Raw genomic sequence first — 7500 nt, 5'->3', positions numbered from 1 at the left:
CATGGAGCAAAGGCACACGTTCTCTACGTGAAGCAAACACAATAAAGTATTTGTTTTCAAGCGCCTTTCAGTCTCGTAGTAAATGAGGTCTCTGCCACGTAAAACTCTGGCAGCACAATTGACAAAAAGCGTGTTTGTGGTTTCATTACAAATTTGCCCAGCCAAACAATATTGTCAGGCGCGTCAGGAAGGAATAAATCACGCCAAAATTGACCAGACAGAATAACTCACGCCAAAATTGACGAGACAGAATAACTCACGCCAAAATTGACGAGACAGAATAAATCACGCCAAAATTGACGAGACAGAATAAATCACGCCAAAATTGACGAGACAGAATAAATCACGCCAAAATTGACGAGACAGAATAAATCACGCCAAAATTGACGAGACAGAATAAATCACGCCAAAATTGACGAGACAGAATAAATCAGGTTATAACCAGACAGATTCTCTTTCTCCTTCTCTAGTTTTCTCTCTCTTTGTCTCTATCTCTCAGTCACACACTCTCTCACACACACACACACACACACACACACACACACACACACACTGGAACACACACACACACACAGAAACACACACACACACACACACACACACACTCACACACACACACACACACTGAAACACACACACACACACTGAAACACACACACACACACAGACAAACGCATGCACGCACGCACACACACACTGAAACACACACACACTGAAACACACACACACTGAAACACACACACACACACTCACACACACACAGACACACACACACACACTGAAACACGCACACACACACACACACACACACACACACACACTAAAACGCTCATAGAGAGACAAAGAAACTGTACCACGCACAAAATGCACACAGAATGCACCTGTTTCTGCAGATAATAGAACTGCAACCAGCACAGAAACAGTAAAGTAACGCAGGATCAAATCAGAAAAAAATCGAGAAAGCAAACAAAACTACAAATAAACGATGTTTTAACAGAACCGCTGCAGCACCAATGTAAATTATTGTAACCCCTATCGATCTGTGTTAGATTTACTCCGACAAGAAAAACGATGGATGTGCCTGTTTCGCTAGCACCAGTAATCTCTTTCTGAGCTGATACTGCTTAGGCGAAGTTCTTTCCTTCATGTTCTGCGCAGTAAAGAAACGAAGAAAAAAGTAGTTTGAATTGTGGACACAGAAAGACAAACAGCATACAGGTGGCCACAAACAAATGTGCACGCAAATGCACAAACACACACGCAGGCACGCAGGCACGTGCAGACACACACACACACACACACACACACACACACACACGCACGCACGCACACACACACACACACACGCACGCACGCACGCACGCACGCACGCACACACACACACACACACGCACGCACGCACGCCTAAAATCTCTGTTCTAAAAAATTATACAGATCAATACATCATTTTTTCTCTTTCTCTCTAGGTGGAGATAGGAGTGTGTGTGGGGTGGGTGTGGAGTGGTGGGGGGGGGGGGGGGGGCTGACGAAGAAAAGACAGACCAATAGAAGGCATGAGAGGGGATCAGAGGGAATTAGGTGGGGCTGCTTTCTGTGGAAACAGCTATGAATACCAAGAGGGGAGTCGAGCCTGATTCCTGCTGTTACATCCCCAACAGCCATTACTCTGTCCTCGAATGTCGAAGGTTAATTGGTCTTCCCACCGCTGAATCTTTCATGTGCTATCTCTTCATGCATAAATGTCATCGCGTTATGCATGTTCTGGTTACGAGGGATTTGCTGTTTAGGTTTTTGTTCTGGAAGTATAGATACCTGTTACTGCGGCGTTATCTTCGTGTAAACGTGGCGTGTGTGTGTTTGTGTGTGTGTGTGTGTGTGCGTGTGTGTGGGTGTGTGTGTCTATGTGTGTGTATGAGCGTGTGTGTGTGTGTTTGTGTGCCCGAATGCACAAAAAACAAGCTGGGGTTGACAGCAACCTGGTAAGAAAACAATCCCTCTCACAGACCACCGAAACTACAACAAATATTTACCGCAGAACTTGAAACAAAACAACCTTCATACGCAGTACCTGTGCCTCATAAAACCACAGTGCAACAAATGACTTCGTCAGGAGCAAGCGACAAGCCTAGCACAAGCTCTGCCGGCACTGAAGAAAATCGAACAAAAATCCCCTTACTATCGATTTGAAAACACGAAGGACAGACGGGAAAAAGAAGAGGGGAGGGGTACGTACAGGGGTAAGGGATAAGGGAGGGGGGAGGGGAGTGTAGGATGATGAGTGAGGAAAGGGGAGGGAGGAGGAGAAGCGGTAGGAAGGAGGAGGAGAAGCGGTAGGAGGGAGGAGGAGAAGCGGTAGGAGGGAGGAGGAGAAGCGGTAGGGGGGAGGGGGGGGGGGGTGCGTGGGGTGTGAACCGTTATTTTTCTTCGGCGTTGGCGTTGGGAGGAGGAATGTAACGCGGAATGATAACCTTGTTACTGAGAGGGCATCCTGTCTTTTGATTCGCTTCTCACGATAAGTTTCTCTGTCAAAAAGAGGGAGGAAATGACAGAGGAATGAAGAAGAGAAGGGGGGGGGGGGGAGCGGCGGAGGTACGTTGCAATTCTAGAGCAAGGTGGCCGCGATGCGGGTTTTGGACACACACACACAGACACATACACAGACACACACACCCCGCTACCACCACCACCACTGACCAACTACAACAACAACAACACAGACACACGCAGACAAAGACAAAGACCCACTGACGCTCACTGACACACACACACACACACACACACACACACACACACACACACACACACACACACACACAAACACACACACACACACACACACACACACACACACAAACACAAACACACTCGCACTGACTGAGAGGGAGACACAGACATACAGACTGACAGACAGACAGAAAAACAGCAACAAAATAAACCGAGCGATAAGGAGATACGTGATTAGTGATTTGAAACATCATTTAGTTATCTGTCATTTAAGTAACGATAGTGAATGTGAATGCGGCACTGGTGCAGAAACAGTTGACCACTATTTTTTTGAATGCCCAACTTATTTGCAAGATCGCCAGGATACCATTTATACGCTTCACAATCGTTTTATCAATATTGTTACTTTATTAGAAGGGGATGTGAACGAAAGTCATTTTGAAAATACTGACCGGTTTGGAAATAATTAGACAAACACAGATTCTCTCTCTCTCTCTCTCTCTCTCTCTCTCTCTCTCTCTCTCTCTCTCTCTCTCTCTCTCTCTCTCTCTCTCTCTCTCTCTCTCTCTCTCTCTCTCTCTCTCTCTATTCCACCTCTCCCCCTCCCCCGGTCTGAATACTTGTCCCCAAATATTTGTTCTTGATTTGTTTAATCACCGATTATTATCCTTTACGCATTCTTCTGGTTAGATGTGTATGTGTGTTTACTTTATTTTCTTTGGTGTTTTCTCACCTTCTTTTCGTCTTTTCTTTTCTCTCCTAAATGTGGTAAATATTTTGAGTAAAATTTACGGATTGTTTTTATTTACTGTGTAAGGGCTTGTCTGCCATGTTCTTATTGTAAATGTGTTTGAAGACACCACCATAAGCCGTAGGCTTGTTGTTGTCTTCACCCTATGTCGATGTACATTTCCTGAACATGTAAATATGAATAAACATTGTTTAAACCATAAGGAGATGCAGACACGTATACACACAAATATACGGACGAACAGGTCGACACAGAGAGCGACGGATAGAAACACACACACACACACACACACACACACACACACACACACACACAAGAGAACGAAGAGAAGTGTGACGGGAAGAGAGATAACTCGTACCTCTTTGGTCTTGCTGTGGGCGAGTTGCTGCTCCAGTTGTAGTCTTTCCTTGGCTGCCTGCTTCACTATGTTCACCAGCTCCTCTTTCTCTTCGTACAGATGAACGTTCTGCGGGGCGAAATATTAATTGCAGTCAGGTTTGTTTGAGATTTAGCAATCGCACGTTCAAAGAACTCACACGTACACGCATACATACATGCTAAAACACAAGTGTACGTACGTGCGTACAAACACACGTGCGCGCATTCAAACACTCAATCACACACGAACGCGCACACGACAGCACACACACTCACAGACAGACACACACGCGCGCACACACACACTAACACAGACTCATGAACGCGCACATGCACGCACGCACACACATTCACACACACACATACCCCCCCCCCTCCACACACACACACAAACAGTATAAAAACCTACAAAACATTTCTACGTGTAATCACGTCACTGTAAACGCTCATACACCTTCTGAGTTGCTGTATTTTTACACACAAAAATGCACGGTCTTTAAAAGCAAATAGCGTTAGGGATTTTTTGTTTAAAGGCACAGTACGCCTCCCGTAAACCATCACAGATACTGTCAGGCTTTTACACACAGTACAAACACCCTTCCATTTGAACGCTCACCAAACGGGAACATCCTAGGTGCCCTACGTAAAGAGCGAGCAATTTTCAAAGAATTTATTTTTGCGTGGTTTATCTTACTCCTGAGCCATCGTGAACCCGTGTGATCCAGTTTCCCTTTTTCACAATGCAGTCGTCAGTTTGTAATTTGAATGGGGCTCGCTGTGAGCTTATCTGCAATAGCACGTTATGTACCTCTGACTTTTCACGAAAAAAACGAATGTGATTCATAAGAACTCTAGCGATGGCTTTTGACTGCCTATAAACCGTCGTCTGCTATGAAAATCACGACCTTGCGTGACCCTGCTTTCGGGCTTTTCAAACTTTCAAAACTTCGAATTGTACTGATCTTGTCTTGATGAAAAAAGAATTCTTTTATTATTTAAGAATGTTTGTGTAACAAGCTGAGAATTTATTATTTAGATTTTAAAAGTTAGGTCTAGCGCCAAAACGCACCACGGTCCGAATCATTCTGATAATCATCGCTCCACGGCTATCGCCAGTTGAAGGGAAGTAACTCATTTTTGACCTGAGTTCAGGATGGGTCCGATTGAGATGGAGACAATCCGAAAAATTATTTCTTTGAAAATTGCTCGCTCTTTACGTAGGGAACCTAGGATGTTCCCTTTCGGTGAGTGTTCAAATGGAAGCGTGTTTGTACTGTGTGTAAAAGCCTGACAGTATCTGTGATGGTTTACGGGAGGCTTACTGCCCGGGCGTGATTTCCGGTATCATAACAGCCGTCCAGCACCAAAACGAGGCGCCATTGTTGTAGCAGGCCAAGTCCACGAAAATAAATTCTTTGAAAATTTCTCACGCTCGACAGAAAGACGCTCGGGGAGCTCTGTGATGGTTTACGGGAGGCTTACTGTGCCTTTAAGTGCTAGCTAGGTCTTCCATATCAAAATGTGCTCGGACTTTAAGAGAGTGCTCGGGCTTTAAAAAGATCTCAGGCCTACAACAGGCCAGCACACTCTGCAGTCAGTCAACACAAGAAAGTCGAAGCAAAAAAAAACTACAAGCTAAAACCCGTAAAAGAGTAAAGTCATGATGGATTAATTTATTATCTTAATCCATCATGACTTAACTTAGGTCTTAAAATAATGATCAAAATGAACTTGCAGTGATGTTGATTGGTAGTATTGTTGCTGTGCATGCAAGGAACTTCACGGTTTGACGTTCTTACGTGTTATGTTGTATGTTGTCTGATGGTGTGCTCTATGTATACACTAAACCTGAATTTATCTTATTACATTTAGTCAAGTTTTGACTAAATGTTTTAACATAGAGGGGGAATCGAGACGAGGGTCGTGGTGTGTGTGTGTGTGTGTGTGTGTGTGTGTGTGTGTGTGTGTGTGTGTGTGTGTGTGTGTGTGTGTGTGTGTGTAGGTGGTTTTACCGACAAATGGGGACGATTGTCACTGGAGAGCAGTCAAATGGGGACGCTTCCGACAAACGGGGACGTCCCCATTTGTCGGCCCGTGCGACCCCATTTGACTGGATTTGAGCAGATTGAGCGACCCCATTTGACTGCTTCCTAGCATCCCTGTGGACAAACGGACTGGATTTTCACACAGATTCATACACATATTTTAGCTCTGCACTTTTTGGTCTGCTCAACTAAACCATGTGATTTTTATCATGTGACTTCAAATGACTTTACAGTAACTGCTTTCATCAGAATTCAGTTTCTATTCAAATGCAGTCAAACTAAAACATTTATTTGAATTAAAAAAAAACAAAAGTTATTGCATTTAATATATTTTATTCAGAATATTTTGAAAGAGTTCTGATTATTTGATCACGGTTTTTTTTGTATTAAAACAAAAACAAACACAGAAACATATACATTCCTGTAAAAAAAAAAATGATTACAATTATTTTGTTATGAGATTTATTTTAGGTTAATTCGAAGTGTTGTGTCTTTGTCATTTGTTGGTTTGTGCAGTGCAGTTGTTTTGTCAGTTATTCTTCTCTTCATTTGTTCTATCGTCTTTCTTCTTCTTTTTTGTGTGTGTATTTTTGTGTTTTTGTGCCTGAAGAAGACCCTTAGGTCGAAACGTCGCTGTTATTCGTTCCGTGTTCGTCATTTTAACGTGAGTACATTGCTTTTTGGTCTCTTTATTGTTCCCTCTCACGTCCAGTCGCCATTGTTTAATACATGTTTTAATGTGTTTTGTATAATCCGGAAGCAGGAGTTTAAAACCTATGTATATATTAAGGGAAAAGTCTGGGTTGTGGCACTCGATCACTAGGTGGGGCACTGCCCTTCGCTCCCTGTTACCCGAGTTCCAATCCTCGTGGTAAGGCGTCCGCCCCGTGATCGGGAGGTCGTGGGTTCGAACCCCGGCCGGGTCATACCTAAGACTTTAAAATTGGCAATCTAGTGGCTGCTCCGCCTGGCGTCTGGCATTATGGGGTTAGTGCTAGGACTGGTTGGTCAGGTGTCAGAATAATGTGACTGGGTGAGACATGAAGCCTGTGCTGCGACTTCTGTCTTGTGTGTGGCGCACGTTATATGTCAAAAGCAGCACCGCCCTGATATGGCCCTTCGTGGTCGGCTGGGCGTTAAGCAAACAAACAAACAAACCCGAGTGCCAACAACAATAGGATGAGCATCAGAAGCGAAGATAAAGAGGGAATTTTTTTCTCTGCGCGCGCGCCAGCAAGCAGGATGTCTCAGAACTGAAGCGGTAATAGTATGATCTAATTACAGGCGATGGGTTTATGGGTCACGTGATTATATATATGAAGTCTTCTATCGCGCGCGTATCTCCAGACTCGGACTCAAGGCGCAGGAATCTATTTATGCCGTGTGAGATGGAATTTTTTACACAATACATCATGCATTCACATCGACCAGCAGATCGCAGCCATTTCGGCGCATATCCTACTTTTCACGGCCTATTATTCCAAGTCACACGGGTATTTTGGTGGACATTGTTTTATCTATGCCTATACAATTTTGCCAGGAAAGACCCTTTTGTCAATCGTGGGATCTTTAACGTGCACACCCCAATGTAGTGTACACGAA

The 7500-nt window shown here is 44.1% G+C and overlaps 1 protein-coding gene across 1 annotated transcript in view; it reads right to left on the bottom strand.

The window, feature by feature from the left end:
* LOC138975937 (RIMS-binding protein 2-like) overlaps positions 1–3944 on the bottom strand; it is a 208044-nt gene extending 204100 nt beyond the window's left edge. The window contains exon 1 of the mRNA XM_070348709.1: positions 3834–3944. The gene's annotated coding sequence lies outside the window, so the exon portion shown is untranslated. The remainder of the gene's footprint in view (positions 1–3833) is intronic.
* Positions 3945–7500: the final 3556 nt, after the last annotated feature.

Source organism: Littorina saxatilis, linkage group LG9 (genome assembly GCF_037325665.1).
Source record: "Littorina saxatilis isolate snail1 linkage group LG9, US_GU_Lsax_2.0, whole genome shotgun sequence".
NCBI classification, from domain to species: domain Eukaryota; kingdom Metazoa; phylum Mollusca; class Gastropoda; order Littorinimorpha; family Littorinidae; genus Littorina; species Littorina saxatilis.
This window is presented reverse-complemented; position numbering and strand designations above follow the sequence as displayed.